The sequence below is a fragment of the Bos taurus genome, chromosome 3 (genome assembly GCF_002263795.3).
Source record: "Bos taurus isolate L1 Dominette 01449 registration number 42190680 breed Hereford chromosome 3, ARS-UCD2.0, whole genome shotgun sequence".
Lineage (NCBI taxonomy): Eukaryota > Metazoa > Chordata > Mammalia > Artiodactyla > Bovidae > Bos > Bos taurus.
Genome location: NC_037330.1, coordinates 54,365,285 through 54,382,144, shown reverse-complemented (window position 1 = coordinate 54,382,144; position 16,860 = coordinate 54,365,285). Strand labels below are relative to the sequence as shown.

Sequence of the window (16,860 nt, the reverse complement as noted above, 5' to 3'; positions counted from 1 at the left end):
TTGTATGGGGACAGATGGTTACAGATTTATTGTGGTGCTCATCTCATAATGTATGCACATGTCAAACTATGTCATCATGTAGTATACCTGACACTAACATAATATTGTAGGTCAACTATATTTCAATTAAAAATTATTTTATTATAAAAATTCAGTAAGAGAAAAAACTATATCAGTATTATATGTACACAAAACATATCATTTTAAAAATGTAACAAAAGTAGCAAACAAACTAAACACTTTACCAAGGCATTTTACTATTTCTTATATACTTCAAATTGGCAAACTGTAGGGTTACTCTCATATTTGGAGTCATTTTATATTGAGTCACACATAATATCCATTGAGTTTATACTCTCTGCCAAACACTGATCTATTTGCTGGAGATACATCTGTGAACACAAGAGGTCCCTGTTTTTATGAACTTGAATTTCAGGTAGTCACAGGCAAAAGTTAGGAAAAAAAAAAAAAAAAGCAGGTGATTGGATGGAGATTAATGTTCAGGGAAGGCCTCAGGGAGAAGATACTATTAAGAACAAGAAGGAACCAACTGTTCCAAGATCTGGGGTAAGAAAGGTTCAGATGCAGAAAATTGTTAGACTGCTAAGGCAGGAAGAACTTGGGTGTGTTCCGGCAGTTCAAAGACCCAGAGAAGTCATATTTTTCAAAGCAAGTTGCAGTGCTCCTTATGCAGAGACACTTTAAAAGATAATAGCAAAGAAGAAAAGAAAAGAGAGTACTTAATTCTATTTGTTGACTTTCAGACACTGGTTTCTAGGCGTAGAGAAATACTGATGTTCCATGAGATCAGGAGAAGAACGTATAAATATCTCCCTTCGTCCTCACTTCCCTTTTCCTCCCTTAAGAAGTAATGTTGAGGGGGGCAGAAAAAAGCATAGTTCAAGGGTAAACAGAGTTTCAGATTCACATCCCACCTCTACGACATGCTTAGTGAACTTGACCAGGGATATTATTTAATCTTCCTGAAGCCTCCTTGTTTTCACAAGATGGAGACGAATCACTCATTTTGCATGGTTGTACTCAAAAATGAATTAGACAATTGTAACATATGTGCTGTGGTCCATGAGGTCGCAAAGAGCAGACATGACTAAGCGACTGAACTGAACTGAACATATGTGCTTCTTAGAAAAATTAAGCAACAAAGCTGTTACTTCTACTGCTATTCACTGAGCAAACATGGAAAGACAGTACAGTGAAGTGGCTTAACAAGAGGGTTTGGGATGAAAAGTGGTTCGGTTCAGATTATTTATAGTGCTGTGATTTGGGATAAGACATTTAATCTTTCTGTGCCTCAGTTCCTATAAAATGGTAGAGAAATGTCTATTACAAAATACCAGTTATTTATCCTACGTAGAGTGATCAGCACTGAACATGGAACACATGCTGTGTGTTCACTGGGTATTAGGTTCCAGGGCCTTGGTGTTCATGAATGTGTAAGATGTGTCATTTTCCTCACTTACAGCATGCATAAAAGAGGAGCCACATCCACTATGTGTCCATTATTTAAGGAAATTAAATTTTCTGACCACAATACAGTAAGATTAGATCTCAGTTACAGGAAAAAAAACTATTAAAAATGGCAACATATGGAGGCTGAACAACACACTGCTGAATAACCAACAAATCATAGAAGAAATCAAAATATACATAGAAATGAATGAAAATGAAAACACAACAACCCAAAACCTGTGGGATACTGTAAAAGCAATGCTAAGGGGAAAGTTCATAGCAATACAGGCATATCTCACAAAACAAGAAAAAAGTCAAATAAATAACCTAACTTTACACCTAAAGCAACTAGAAAAAGAAGAAATGAAGATCCCCACGGTTAGTAGAAGGAAAGAAATCTTAAAAATTAGGGCAGATATAAATGCAAAAGAAACAAAAGAGACCATAGCAAAAATCAACAAAGCCAAAAGCTGATTCTTTGAAAGGATAAATAAAATTGAGAAACCATTAGCCAGACTCATCAAGAAACAAAGGGAGAAAAATCAAATCAATACAATTAGAAATGAAAATGGAGAGATCACAACAGACAACACAGAAATACAAAAGATCATAAGAGACTACTATCAGCAATTACATGCCAATTAAATGGACAGCTTGGAAGAAATGGACAAATTCTTAGAAAAGTACAACTTTCCAAAACTGGACCAGAAAGAAATACAAAATCTTAACAGACCCATCACAGGCACAGAAATTAAAACTGTAATCAGAAATTTTCCAGCAAACAAAAGCCCAGGTCCAAACAGCTTCACAGCTGAATTCTACCAAAAACTTAGAGAAGAGCTAACATCTATCGTACTCAAACTCTTCCAGAAAATTGCAGAGGAAGGTAAACTTCCAAACTCATTCTATAAGGCCACCATCACCCTAATACCAAAACCTGACAAAGATCCCACAAAAAAAGAAAACTACAGGCCAATATCACTGATGAACATAGATGCAAAACTCCTTAACAAAATTCTAGCAATCAGAATCCAACAACACATTAAAAAGACCATACACCATGACCAAGTGGGCTTTATGTCAGGGATACAAGGATTCTTCAATATCCACAAATCAATCAATGTAATACACCACATTAACTAATTGAAAAATAAAAACCATATGATTATCTCAATAGATGCAGAGAAAGCCTTTGACAAAATTCAACATCCATCTATGATAAAAACTCTCCAGAAAGCAGGAATAGAAGGAACATACCTCAACATAATAAAAGCTATATATGACAAACCCACAGCAAACATTATCCTTAATGGTGAAAACTTGAAAGCATTTCCCCTAAAGTCAGGAACAAGACAAGGGTGCCCACTCCACTACTATTCTACATAGTTTTGGAAGTCTCGGCCACAGCAATCAGAGCAGAAAAAGAAGTAAAAGGAATCCACATTGGAAAAGAAGAAGTAAATCTCTCACTGTTTGCAGATGACATGATCCTCTACATAGAAAACCCTAATGACTCCACCAGAAAATTACTAGAGCTAGTCAATGAATACAGTAAAGTTGCAGGATATAAAATCAATACACAGAAATCCCTTGCATTCCTATACACTAATAATGAGAAAATAGAAAGAGAAATTAAGGAAACAATTCCATTCACCATTGCAACGAAAAGAATAAAACACTTAAGAATATATCTACCTAAAGAAACTAAAGACCTATATATAGAAAACTATAAAACACTGGTGAAAGAAATCAAAGAGGACACTAATAGATGGAGAAATAGACCATGTTCATGGATCAGAAGAATCAACATAGTGAAAATGAGTATACTACTCAAAGCAATCTATAGATTCAATGCAATCCCTATCAAGCTACCAATGCTATTTTTCAGAGAACTAGAACAAATAATTTCACTATTTGTATGGGAATACAAAAAACCTTGAATAGGCAAAGCAGTCTTGAGAAAGAAGAATGGAACTGGAGGAATCAACCTGCCTGACTTCACGATCTACTACAAATCCACAGTCATTAAGACTGTATGGTACTGCCACAAAGATGGAAATATAGATCAACGGAACAAAATAGAAAGCCCAGAGATAAATCCAGGCACCTACGGACACCTTATCTTTGACAAAGGAGGAAAGAATATACAAGGGAGAAAAGACAATATCTTTAACAAGTGGTGCTGGGAAAACTGGTCAAGCACTTGTAAAAGAATGAAACTAGAACACTTTCTAACAACATACACAAAAATAAACTCAAAATGGATTAAAGATCTAAACATAAAACCAGAAACTGAAAAACTCTTAGAGGAGAACATAAACAAAACACTCTCCGACATAAATCACAGCAGGATCCTCTATGACCCACCTCCCAGAATATTGGAAATAAAAGCAAAAATAAATAACTGGAACCTAATTAAAATTAAGAGCTTCTGCACAACAAAGGAAACTATAAGCAAGGTGAAATGACAGCCTTCAGAATGGGAGAAAATAATAGCAAATAAAGCAACTGACAAACAACTAATCTCAAAAATATATAAACTTAAAATTAATATGCTTCCTATTCTAGGTCCCAATCTGACACCCAATCCTGAGATACATTCCATTATATTTTAGGATCTAACAGACATCTTTTTCAACACTAAATGGTCTCTAAGACGTCTTTCAAAACAATTAATGTGAAGGTTCTAGAGAAATTGTGTCAAACCCATCTTCCTTCCTACAAGGATAGCTTAAAGAAATTCCTTTTATTGTTGTTGAGTCATTGCTTTGTTCTCAGTGTTTTCAGTTCAGTCAGTTCAGATCAGTCACTCAGTCATGTCCGACTCTTTGCGAGCCCATGAATCGCAGCACGCCAGGCCTCCCTGTCCATCACCAACTCCCGGAGTTCACTCAGACTCACGTCCATCGAGTCAGTGATGCCATCCAGCCATCTCATCCTCTATCGTCCCCTTCTCCTCCTGCCCCCAATCCCTCCCAGCATCAGAGTCTTTTCCAGTGAGTCAACTCTTCGCATGAGGTGGCCACAGTACTGGAGTTTCAGCCTCAGCATCATTCCCTCCAAAGAAATCCCAGGGCTGATCTCCTTCAGAATGGACTGGTTGGATTTCCTTGCAGTCCAAGGGACTCTCAAGAGTCTTCTCCAACACCATAGTTCAAAAGCATCAATTCTTCACGCTCAGCCTTCTTCACAGTCCAACTCTCACATCCATACATGACCACTGGAAAACCATAGCCTTGAGTAGATGGACTTTCGTTGGCAAAGTAATGTCTCTGCTTTTGAATATGCTATCTAGGTTGGTCATAACTTTCCTTCCAAGGAGTAAGTGTCTTTTAATTTCATGGCTGCAGTCACCATCTGCAGTGATTTTAGAGCCCAGAAAAATAAAGTCTGACACTATTTCCATTGTTTCCCCATCTATTTCCCATGAAGGATGGGACTGGATGCCATGATCTTCGTTTTCTGAATGTTGAGCTTTAAGCCAACTTTTTCACTCTCCTCTTTCACTTTCATCAAGAGGCTTTTTAGTTCCTCTTCACTTTCTGCCATAAGGGTGGTGTCATCTGCATATCTCAGGTTATTGATATTTCTCCCGGCAATCTTGATTCCAGCTTTGTGTTTATTCCAGTCCAGCATTTCTCATGATGTACTCTGCATATAAGTTAAATAATCAGGGTGACAATATACAGCCTTGACGTACTCCTTTTCCTATTTGGAACCAGTCTGTTGTTTCATGTCCAGTTCTAACTGTTGCTTCCTCACCTGCATATAGGTTTCTCAAGAGGCAGCTCAGGTGGTCTGGTATTCCCATCTCTTTCAGAATTTTCCACAGTTTACGATCCACACAGTCAAAGGCTTTGGCACAGTCAATAAAGCAGAAATAGATGTTTTTCTGGAACTCTATTGCTTTTTCCATGATCCAGTGGATGTTGGCAATTTGATCTCTGGTTCCTCTGCCTTTTCTAAAACCAGCTTGAACATCAGGAAGTTCACGGTTCTTGTATTTGTGAAGCCTGGTTTGGAGAATTTTGAACATTACTTTACTAGCATGTAAAATGAGTGCAATTGTGCGGTAGTTTGAGCATTCTTCGGCATTGCCTTTTTTGGGGGGTGGAATGAAAACTGACATTTTCCAGTCCCGTGGCCACTGCTGAGTTTTCCAAATTTGCTGGCATATTGAGTGCAGCACTTTCATAGCATCATCTTTCAGGATTTGGAATAGCTCAACTGGAATTCCATCACCTCCACTAGCTTTGTTCGTAGTGATGCTTTCTAAGGCCCACTTGACTTCACATTCCAGGATGTCTGGCTCTAGGTCAGTGATCACACTGACATGATTATCTGGGTCGTAAAGATCTTTTTTTGTACAGTTCTTCTGTGTATTCTTGCCACCTCTTCTTAATATCTTCTGCTTTTGTTAGGTCCATACCATTTCTGTCCTTTATTGAGCCCGTCTTTGCATGAAATGTTCCTTTGGTATCTCTAATTTTCTTGAAGAGATCTCTAGTCTTTCCCATTTTGTTGTTTCCTCTATTTCTTTGCACTGATCACTGAGGAAGGCTTTCTTATCTCTTCTTGCTATTCTTTGGAAGTCTGCATTCAGATGCTTATATCTTTCCTTTTCTCCTTTGCTTTTTGCTTCTCTTCTTTTCACAGCTATTTGTAAGGCCTCCTGAGACAGCCATTTTGCTTTTTTGCATTTCTTTTCCATATAACGCTAAATCTGGTAGAGAGGTTGCTTTACTTCTAACTGTCTATTTACTAAAGGAAAGCAGGCAAGACCTGGTAAACTGAGCTGGTGAAATAAAAGTCTAACCATCTAGTGAGAGACGGAGAACTTTGTTACAGAACCACTCTACCTGAGCTGAGCAGAAAACAGGTAAGAAGTTTACTGTTTCCTCAAAGCAGATTCTTCTTCAGTGCTAAAGGAGCCCTGCTGTGGGAGGAGGAGCCCATGGCAAGATTAGTGCAGTTGTAGGAAGGAATCTGTAAGGGTTAGTTAGTTTTCTAAAAAATGATCAGCATCAAGACAGCCTGTAGCTCATCCTGATTTGGGACATTGGTCAGATGAGATTCGGCTGTGAGCAAGGGGCAGCCCATCCTATGGTCATGACTGTGCTTGTGTGGAATTAATCACCAAGGACATGGAGCTAAACTAAGAGTTTGAAATGAATTAGGATTATCTTTCTCTTTGATGACGTTGTCTGTGTTGACTGGGGACACAATTGTATTACCATTGTCTTTGATACAACTTGCTCAATACTAATTTGTCTGCAGCTAAGAAACTGAAAGGGTAACAGATTTTTTTTTTTTTCCATGAGAAGGAGAGACCAGTCAGTGAGCTACAGTGGAAACAGCCACATGATACTGTTAAAGACAAGGAAAAAAACTGAAACCCAGAGTGAAAGATGTAGATTTATAAGGACATCATACTCTTTGGTCCTACACTTAAATTCTGCTTCAAAATGGATGTCTTCCTTTAGAAACAGCACAGGTTCACTAAGTTCAATTTCTTGGTGCCACCTCAAGGATGGCTTAAGCCTTAGGACAGAATTCGACCCCACCACTTTACTAAAAAGCTTTGTATTTAAAGAATCTACTCTGGAACAGTGCTAAAGTCACCACTGTTGTTTACTTTGCCCTCTCTGGTCTCTTAAGGAGTTCTGATCTTGCCTTCTGGAGACTCTTCCACTGACTTTCTTGGCTTGACACTAGCTCCATTCATCACCTACTATCTGACACCTCTCTCTCTTCTTTTCAGTTTCCTCTCCTTGGTTCCCTTCCCACTCCTCTCTCTTTACCCCTACCTCTCTTCATCCTCTTCTTGCTTCTACTTCTCCTCTACAAGACAGGAGAAAAGAACAAAACAAAAAACTTAGAATGGTTTGGCTGGAAATATAGCTATTTTCTCTCAATAATTTTCTTCTTTAGCTCTCTTGATCTCTTCCTGATATTTTAATCTTTAATTCATTGTCTTTTTCTCCCCTTACACACACACACACACACACACACACACAATTTTTAGCACCATACAGTATTTGCAATTGTATAGTTTACCCCCACTTATTTGGAGGCTAATTTATTTTGAAGCTAATGAATTTTAAGTTTCAGAGCCCCTTGCTTCTACAAGTCCATAGCAAGGTTTCAGAAGAGTCTTAAGTCATGTGTTTCACAAGGTTACTACTACTACTACTAAGTCACTTCAGTCGTGTCTGACTCTGTGCCACCCCATAGACGGCAGCCTACCAGGCTCCCCTGTCCCTGGGATTCTCCAGGCAAGAACACTGGAGTGGGCTGCCATTTCCTTCTCCAATGGGTGAAAGTGAAAAGCATAAGTGAAGTAGCTCAGTCATGTCCGACCCTCAGCGACACCATGGACTGTAGCCTTCCAGGCTCCTCCATCCATGGGATTTTCCAGGCAAGAGTACTGGAGTGGGGTGCCATTGCCTTCTCCATTCACAATGTTACATATTTTTATAAAGTTTGCTAAAGTAAGTTCCACTTTTAGAAAAGAAATGTGAGAAAGTCTGTGAACCATTATTCCAATAGAAATAAGGATAACTAGTGAAAAAAAATGCATGTTAAATCATTAAAAATAGCTTTGAGACATATCAAGTGATGAACATTTGCTCATGAAATTCTTTATTCATAGTAAGAATTAATGAATAAAAAAATAAATATGGACTCTCACAGTTAGGAAGTGCAACAAATCCCTCTGAATCCTACTTTGTTTTACATTTAACATCTAATATAAATTCCACCTGCAATGCCGGTTGGATTCCTGGGTTGGAAAGGTCTGCTGGTGAAGGGAATGGCTACCCATTCCCGCATTCTTGGGCTTCCCTGTTGGCTCAGCTGGTAAAGAATCTGCCTGCAATGCGGGAGACCTGGGTTTGATCCCTGGGTTGGGAAGATCCCCTGGAGAAGGGAAAGGCTACCCACTCCAGTATTTTGGTCTGAAGAATTCCATGGACTATAAATGGGGTCCCAAGAGTTGGACACAACTGAGCAATTTTCACTTTCATAAATTTTTAAATGTCAATCCTAACAGAAGATTTCCATGGTAAATTAAATGGAAGACTTCGTTTATGAGGGTGATTGAATGTTGGTAAGTCGCTGTCATATGAATATTTTAAATGGGCTACTTTGATAATAATCTGCTGACATAAATGGCCAAGGTTTTTGTGATTGGCCAAAAAAAATCACAAAATGCATTAGGATCATCTTTCTCTTTGTTGATATTGTCTCTGTTAACTGGGGACACAAGTATATCATGGAGATTTTTACATTCCTCCTTCTGAATGCAAAATAACCTGATGAAAGCTCTTGATCTGTTTAGACTGGAAATTCTAATTCATTCCATCTCTTCCCCTGCAGACAAGGTGACATGGCCTCAGAGGCCCACATGCCAGGCCCAGAGTGCCTCAGTGAGAACACTAATGGGTGACTGCTGGTTAATCTGAAAGCCCTGAAGATCCTATCTGCCATCAGGCAGCCTGTTATGGTGGTGGCTATCGTGGGCCTCTACTGCACAGGCAAATCCTACCTGATGAACAAGCTGGCTGAGGAGAAAAAGGGTGAATAAGACCAGCAGAGCCCAGCCAAGTCCCTTCTGTCCACCCATACTCCCAGCATGCAGCACAGTGATGTGAGGAGAGGAAATGAGAGACCCGGAAGGAATATTGAAAGCTAACTTTCAGTCCACAGTTATGTTCTCATTGTCACTATGACCTGTATCAGATCACAGCTCTTTGCACTTTGTCTTAGTTTCTTTTTTAAAAGCATAAATTGTTCCTTTCCTAGAAAGACTAATGTGGTAATAAAAAATAAGTAATGTATGTAAAAATAAACTATAAGACATTTACAAAAACATTCATGTAGTGAAAGCATTTCCATTGATCTTTAAATTAAAAAATGTTTAAATCTGTATTGGTTATTCTTATTTCTTTTCTTATTTTTAACTGTTGTGAAGTTACACATAGGCTTCCCCAATGGCTCAGCAGGTAAAGAATCCACCTGCAATGCAGAGATCAGGAGACTCGGATTTGATCCTGGGTAGGGAAGATGCCCTGGAGGAGGACATGGCAACCCACTCCAGTATTCCTGCCTGGAGAATCCCCATGAAGAGAGGAGCCTGGCAGGCTAAATCCATGGGGTTGCGAAGTTGGACACGACGGAAGCAACTTAGCATGCAGATGAACACAAACTTAGAGATATCTCTCTGAAATGGGTATGAGAAGCAGTTTTCCTTTAATAACATCAGCCTTTCCCCTAAGCCAGAACAACTCAGCACCTAGAAAAATCCACTCAGCCCACACTTTTTCCCTTGAGGGCAAAGAACGAGTGGAGCAGGCAGCCAACTTCCCTAGACTTTCCAAATGCTGCTCAAGAAACCTATTCCCGTGTCACCTGCCTCATAGCTCTGAGATAAACCAAGTTGGTTAGACTCCTGGGAGAAGCTAAGAACAAAAAACAGGCGCAGAAGCTCTTAGCAGCCTGCATGGATCTGCAGGACTGAGAGAAAGTACACAATTCTGAGCCTTATCTTTCAAGACAAAGGAAAAGAAGTAGAACTTGACCCAACCTCCTGCCATTCCCATAAACTTTGTCATTTTACTATGCTGCCATAGAGAAAAAGGAATCAGTGACTCTTAATAGCTGCAATGGCTCTGTAGGTAAGGATAAGACACGTGATTCAGAATCTTCTCCATCAAGTGGGAGGGAAAGAAGTGAAACTTGCACCCAAGGATTCAGCATTTCAGTACAATAACCTAGGGAAAAGAATCAGGAGGTTATGGTGGGCTGCAGAGCTCTGTAGAATTGAGAGAAGGTGTAAAACCCTGCAGTTTCACCCCAGGAAACAGGGAGAGGACAGAGGTGGGTGGTATCCAACACAACAATCTGTCAGAGCTCTGTTGCAGGAAAAAGGGAAGCCAGCTTACAGGAGTTGGCTGGAAAACAAGGCTCTGTGAAATTGGAGTGTATATAAACTTGAAATTGATAGCTTATGGTGAACTGTGCTGGATTCGTGACCTCTGAAGAAGAGGTAGGGAGGAGTTTAGGAGAGGTGTTGGAAATGTCAACTACCTTGACTGTAGTGATGGTATCATCGGTATTTGCATATGCATGAACTCATCAAGATTTACACATTAAATGTATGCAGCTCTCTGCAGGTCCATTATACCTCACTAAAACTATTTAAAAGCTTTTGGGAAACAATTCTATAGGTCCAGATCATCCCTTATGAATAGTGAATTTAATCAAGAATTTAAAGACAAAAATAACACCAATTTAAAATGGAAGAGAAAAGATTTCCCAATTCATTTATGAGGCAGCATTATTCTGATACCATGATCAGACAAAAACAGTTCAAAAAAGAAAACTACTGACCATTAGCCTCATGAAAAGTCAAATCCAGCAATACATAAACATAAGGAGCCTCAATCAAATGGGGTTTATAATGTGAATGCAAGAGTGGTTCAGAAATCAATTAATGTAATTTGCCATATAACAGTATGAAGAAAGAAAATCACTTAATTATAGAAATAGATGCAGAAAAACCTTGACAAAACACCTATCATGATAAAATTCCCAGCAACCTAGAAGTAAAAATCAACTTCTTCAAACTGATCAAAGCCATCTCCAAAAAAACCTATTGTTAACATCAGGTTTAATGATGAAAAAACTGAGTGCTTGGCCCCTACTAAAGGATAAGGCAAGGATGTCTGTTCTCACCACTCCAGTTCAATGTTACACTGAAAGTTTTAGCATAATATGGCAAGAGAAAGAAATAAAAGGCATATAGATCAGAAAGAATAAAATAAAATGTCCTTATTCTCAAACAAGATCATCCACATAGACAGTCCCAGGAAATCAACATCTTAGAATTAATGAGTGACTTTATTAACAAGCTTGTAGTATACAAGATCAACACCCAAAAAGCTATCTTCAACTGTACTTCTACATACAAGCAATGAACACAGAGACCAAAACTGAAAAATTAATGCCATTTACAATAGCTACCAAAAAATGAGACACTTCAGGTATAAATCTAACAAAACCTGTACATGTTCTCTGCATTAAAAACAAATCTAATATCAAGAGATTACAGCATAGATTCCATCTACCTAGGAGTTTTTACAATGATCCTGCCACTCACTGCAGAGCAGGTTTAAGACGCTTTTCTAGAGTCAGCCCTGACAAAAGCACATGCCTAACACTGGCAGCTAAGTTCCAATGGGCACTAAAAATTGGTCCATTGTTGTGTTGGGCTTTTATCCAAATAAAAAGGGGAAAATAGGGGTTAGAACTCAAAATGCCAAATTTGCCTGTCATATACGAACACACATACTTTACTCTTCCCATCCCCTGGGGAGGTCTTTGACAGAGAACCATTCATAGAACACAAGACAGGCAAACTCACCCAGTTTTTATCATGAAGATTTTTTCCAACCTAACTCCAAAACAATCTCTCTAGACAGATTTTTTTGACTAACTTTATTTTCTTGGGCTCCAAAATCACTGCAGATGGTGACTGCAGCCATGAAACTATAAGGCACTTGCTCCTTGAAAGAAAAGCTATGACAAACCAAGACAGCGTATTAAAAAGCAGAGACATCACTTTGCCAACAAAGGTCCATATAATCCAAGCTATGGTTTTTCTAGTACTCATGTATGAATGTGAGAGCTGGACCATAAAGAAGGCTGAGCACTGAAGAATTGATGCTTTTGACCGCAGTGCTGGAGAAGACTTATGCAAGTCCCTTGGACTGCAAGGACATCAAACCAGTCAATTCCAAAGGAAATCAATCCTGAAAATTCATTGGAGGGACTGATGCTAAGGCTAAAGCTCCAATACTTTGGCCACCTGATGTGAAGAGCTGACTCACTGGGAAAGACCCTGATGCTGGAAAAGAATGAAGGCAGGAGGAGAAGGGGATGACAGAGTATGAGATGATTGCATGGCATCACCAACTCAATGCACATAGGTTTGAGCAAGTTTGAGGAGATGGGGAAGGACAGGAAAGCCTGGGGTGCTGCAGTCCATGGGGTCACAAAGAGTCAGACATGACTGAGCAGTTGAACAACAACAACAAGAAAGTTAGATGACATCATGTGGAAAACAGGAGTTGCTCAGACTATAGGGATTCATCCATTCAAAATATGTGTTGAGGACCTAGCAGGTATGCTGCCAAGGACTGCAAAACACAGTTGAAATTTCTCTAAGGAGAAAACAGTCTAATGGTGAATACAGATATTAAACAAATAAATACAGAAAATTAAATACCCAGGAATTTGATGGGAGAGGATTTCTATGATTTGAAAGGAGTTGATCTAAACACCTATACCAACATATCTCAGATGATGCCTTCATATGTCTAGTTGATAAGGTTTTCCCTTATCAACTAGAAGGAAAAAATCCAAATTGGGAAGGAGAAATAGGAAGAGAAACAAACTTAGGAAAGAAAGAGTCTATGGATCTTTTCAGTTACTCAGTCTTGTCTGACTCTGCAACTCCATGGAGCATGCATGCCAGGCTTCCCTGTACATCACCAACACCCAGAGTTTACTCAGACTCATGTCCATCGAGACAGTGATGCCATCCAACCATCTCATCCACTGTCATCCCCTTCTCCTTCTGCCTTCAATCTTTCCCAGTATCAGGGTCTTTTCCAATGAGTCAGTTCTTTGCATCAGGTGGCCAAAGTATTGGAGTTTCAGCTTCAGCATCGGTCCTTCCGATGAATATTCAGGACTCATTTCCTTTAGGATCGACTGGTTTGATCCCCTTGCCATCCAAGGGACTCTCAAGAGTCTTCTCCAACACCACAGTTCAAAAGCATCGATTCTTCAGCTCAGCTCTCAGCTTTCTTTATAGTCCAAATCTCACATCCATACATGATTACTGGAAAAACCATAGCTTTGACTAAACAGATCTTTGTTGGCAAGGCAACGTCTCTCCTTTTGAACATGCTGTCTAGGTTGGTTATAGCTTTTCTTCCAAGGAGCAAGTGTCTTTTAATATCATGGCTGCAGTCACCATCTGCAGTGATTCTGGAGCCCCAAAAGGTAAAGTCTCTTATTGTTTCCATTGTTTCCTCATCTATTTGCCAAGTAGTGATGGGACTGGATGCCATGATCTTAGTTTTCTGAATATTGAGCTTTAAGCCAACTTTTTCACTCTCCTCTTTCACTTTCATCAAGAGGTCCTTTAGTTCTTCTTCGCTTTCTTCTGTAAGGGTGGTGTCATCTGCATATCTGAGATTATTGATATTTGTCCCGGTAATCTTGATTCTAGTTTGTGCTTCATCTAGCCTTGCATTTCACATGATGTACTCTGCATATAAGTTAATTTAGCAGAGTGACAATATACAGTCTTGATGTACTCCTTTCCCAATTTGTAACCAGTCTGTTGCTTCATGTCTGGTTCTAACTGTTGCTTCTTGACCTGCATACAGATTTCTTAGCAGGCAGGTCAGGTGGTCTGGTATTCCCATCTCTTGAAGAATTTCCAGTTTGTTGTGATCCACACAGTCAAAGAAATCCCAATCCCAAATTCTAGTCCCAAAGAAAGACAATGCAAAAGAATGTTCAAACTACCGCACAATTGCACTCATCTCACACACTAGCAAAGTAATGCTCAAAATTCTCCAAGCCAGGCTTCAACAGTACATGAACTGTGAACTTCCAGACGTTCAAGCTGGATTTAGAAAAGGCAGAGGAACCAGAGTTCAAATTTCCAGCATCCACTGGATCATAGAAAAAGCAAGAGAGTTCCAGAAAAACACTTCTGCTTTATTGACCAAGGCCAAAGCCTTTGACTGTGTGGATCACAACAAATTGTGGGAAATTCTTCAAGGGTCTATCACTGGGCCTCAAAACATAAAACAAGTGTGTCATGCACTCAGCTTCTCTATCTTTTTGAGGCAATGGTGAAAGAAATAAAAAAAGCAATGGGCCCCATTTAGTGGCCAATATTTTAATTTTTCTTCATCATGTTTTATCACTACCTGAAACCACTTAACTTTGTGCATATTTATTGCCTGACTCCCTCAGTAAAATATAAGCTCCATGTGGGCAGAAACTTTATTTTGTTTATTATGGAGTCAGCAGGATCTAGAAGGCTGTCAAATACATAGTGAACGTTTCCATAGAGTAAGAATTTGTAAACACATGAACAAATATCTTACATACAGCATTTATCATCCCAACTGCATTCCTGATGCTTTTCCCTGAAAGTTTACCATTTGATTATTTAGCATCATATGGAATGTTTCCAGACTTTGATAGCCATTTGTATCCTTGTACCATTCAGGAGTGAATCTTCTCCTTCTTTCTCTCCACAAAGGATTTCTTCATTATCCCTTCTTTAGAGACCTAGAGAACTAGGTGTCAGTTTATGTCCTGCCATCGCTCTGGGGAACTACCTGGCATAAAGCATGAAGTACTGACTTTGGACCAGCAGCATTGCCAAAAGGACACTGCACACCAGGACGAATTGAGGGGGAAAGGGCAATAGCCAGAGAACCCTCCATGAGCTGAGAACCTGCTGAGAGCCCTTAAGAAAGGGGCCTCTGAAAGCTGAAGAGCTCCAATGTAATCCAAGAATTTCAGAGGCAAAGTTAGATTGACAAAGGAAGAAAAACACTGTACTGAGAAGAGCAATTTCTACCAGGGTCTAACACAGTGATACTTGTGTAGCAGCATTTTCTAATACCATTAGCCAGAAGCCTCACACCCAACCCATGTCTTGGAGGGCACAATGTTTCTACCAGCACAATTTTTATTGTTGCACCTTACACATGGTCCCTATGTTTTGAATGAATGAAAAAATTATTTATTTCTGGCTGTGCTGGGTCTTCTTGCTGTGCACGGGTTTTCTCTAGGTGTGAGTGGGGACTACTCTCTAGTTGTGGTGTGCAGGCTTCTTCTGGCAGTGGCTTCCGTTGTTGCAGAGCACAGGCTCTAGGTGCATGGGCTTCAGTAGTCGCAGCATTTAAGCTCAGCAGTTGTGGCACACAGGCTTAGATGCCCCGTGGCATGCGCGATCTTCCCCGACCAGGGATCAAACCTGTGTCCTCTGCATTGGCAGGTGGATTCTTAACCACTGGCCCACCAGGGAAGCCCTAATGAATTTTTATTACCCAACTGATTTGTAAAGTCACAATTCATGTTTGCTTTTAAAAAATTGTTTACAGCTGTGAAGACTTTCTCATCTTCAGTAACCAATGCTAATAGTTGAATTGCTATAAATCTAGTCAAATGTGTATTTGAAAGGGTTCACAGGTAGACAAACAAATACAAAGAACAGATACATAGTTACACTGGCCAATTTTCTACTACAATTTTTGAAATGCTTAAGCTAATGTTTGTACAACTATCATAATCTGGCTGAAGAACACTAATTTACTGTAATAATATATATGCACACTCAAAGTATTCCATTTAAAATAGCTACATGAGACTGAAAACTAAATGTAACTCCTTTTTTTTTATGGATATACTTATATATAGAAGCAGACAAGATGGTGATTCCATATACATATACATTGTAGAATGATTAAGGAGATCAAGATAATTAACACATATATCCCCCTCACATAGTTAATTCCTGTGTGTGTGTGTGTGTGTGTGTGTGTGCTGAAAATGCTTAAGATTTACTCTCAGCAACTTCCAAGAACATAACTCTTTATAGCAGGAATGTAAGATGGAAAAGGCTCTAGAAACTTGCAAACTTAGACTCAATCGTCATTTTTTCCTGGATCAGGTCCTTCCTAGTACTGCTCTAGGATTATGAGTAAAAGAAGAATGTAGTTCTGCCTGCCTGACCCTTAGTACCTACAAGGAACAAATGCCACTTGAGAAGCATTTCCAGATAATAAGGCACTGCTAATATCTTCCACTTTGTTCTCCCCTCTGTCACTCTACTGTAAGGTCTGGAAGGTCCATGTAAAGTAAAGTGAAGTGCCTTTGGTCAGCAAGCAAAAGGGGTCAACAAAAGGGGTCAAGAGTTAAACAAAATTGAGGTTGATTTCTCTCCTATGTAAATATATGAGGTCTGGAGCTAGAGTGGTGGCTTATGATATTAGAGCTCAGCTTCTGTCTCTCCCACCCGTTGTCTTACCATCTTCAAGTTGAAGATTCCACCTACTTGTAGGTGGTCCAAATAGCCAACCTGCCTGACTCAAACTGTCAGAGAAACCACTAACCTAGGGAGTAATAGGAGCGTAAGATCACTTAAGACATTTCCTAGAAACAGCACAGACAGCTTCCACTTATATCCTATGGCCTACCAGCTACAACAGACTGGGATTACCGTCTTTAAGCAAGTATCCTATCCTAAAGATTCCCTTTCCCTTTTTCTTAAGGAACAATTGTACAGTACTTAGG

General features: G+C 39.4%; 1 long non-coding RNA gene across 1 annotated transcript in view; it reads left to right on the top strand.

Moving 5' to 3' along the window:
- The window catches only part of LOC132344972 (uncharacterized), a 36,874-nt gene extending 27,529 nt beyond the window's left edge, over positions 1–9,345 (top strand). The window contains exons 2-3 of the long non-coding RNA XR_009494074.1: positions 6,238–6,349; positions 8,848–9,345. This is a non-coding gene — a long non-coding RNA (uncharacterized lncRNA). The remainder of the gene's footprint in view (positions 1–6,237; positions 6,350–8,847) is intronic.
- The last annotated feature ends 7,515 nt before the right edge of the window (positions 9,346–16,860 follow it).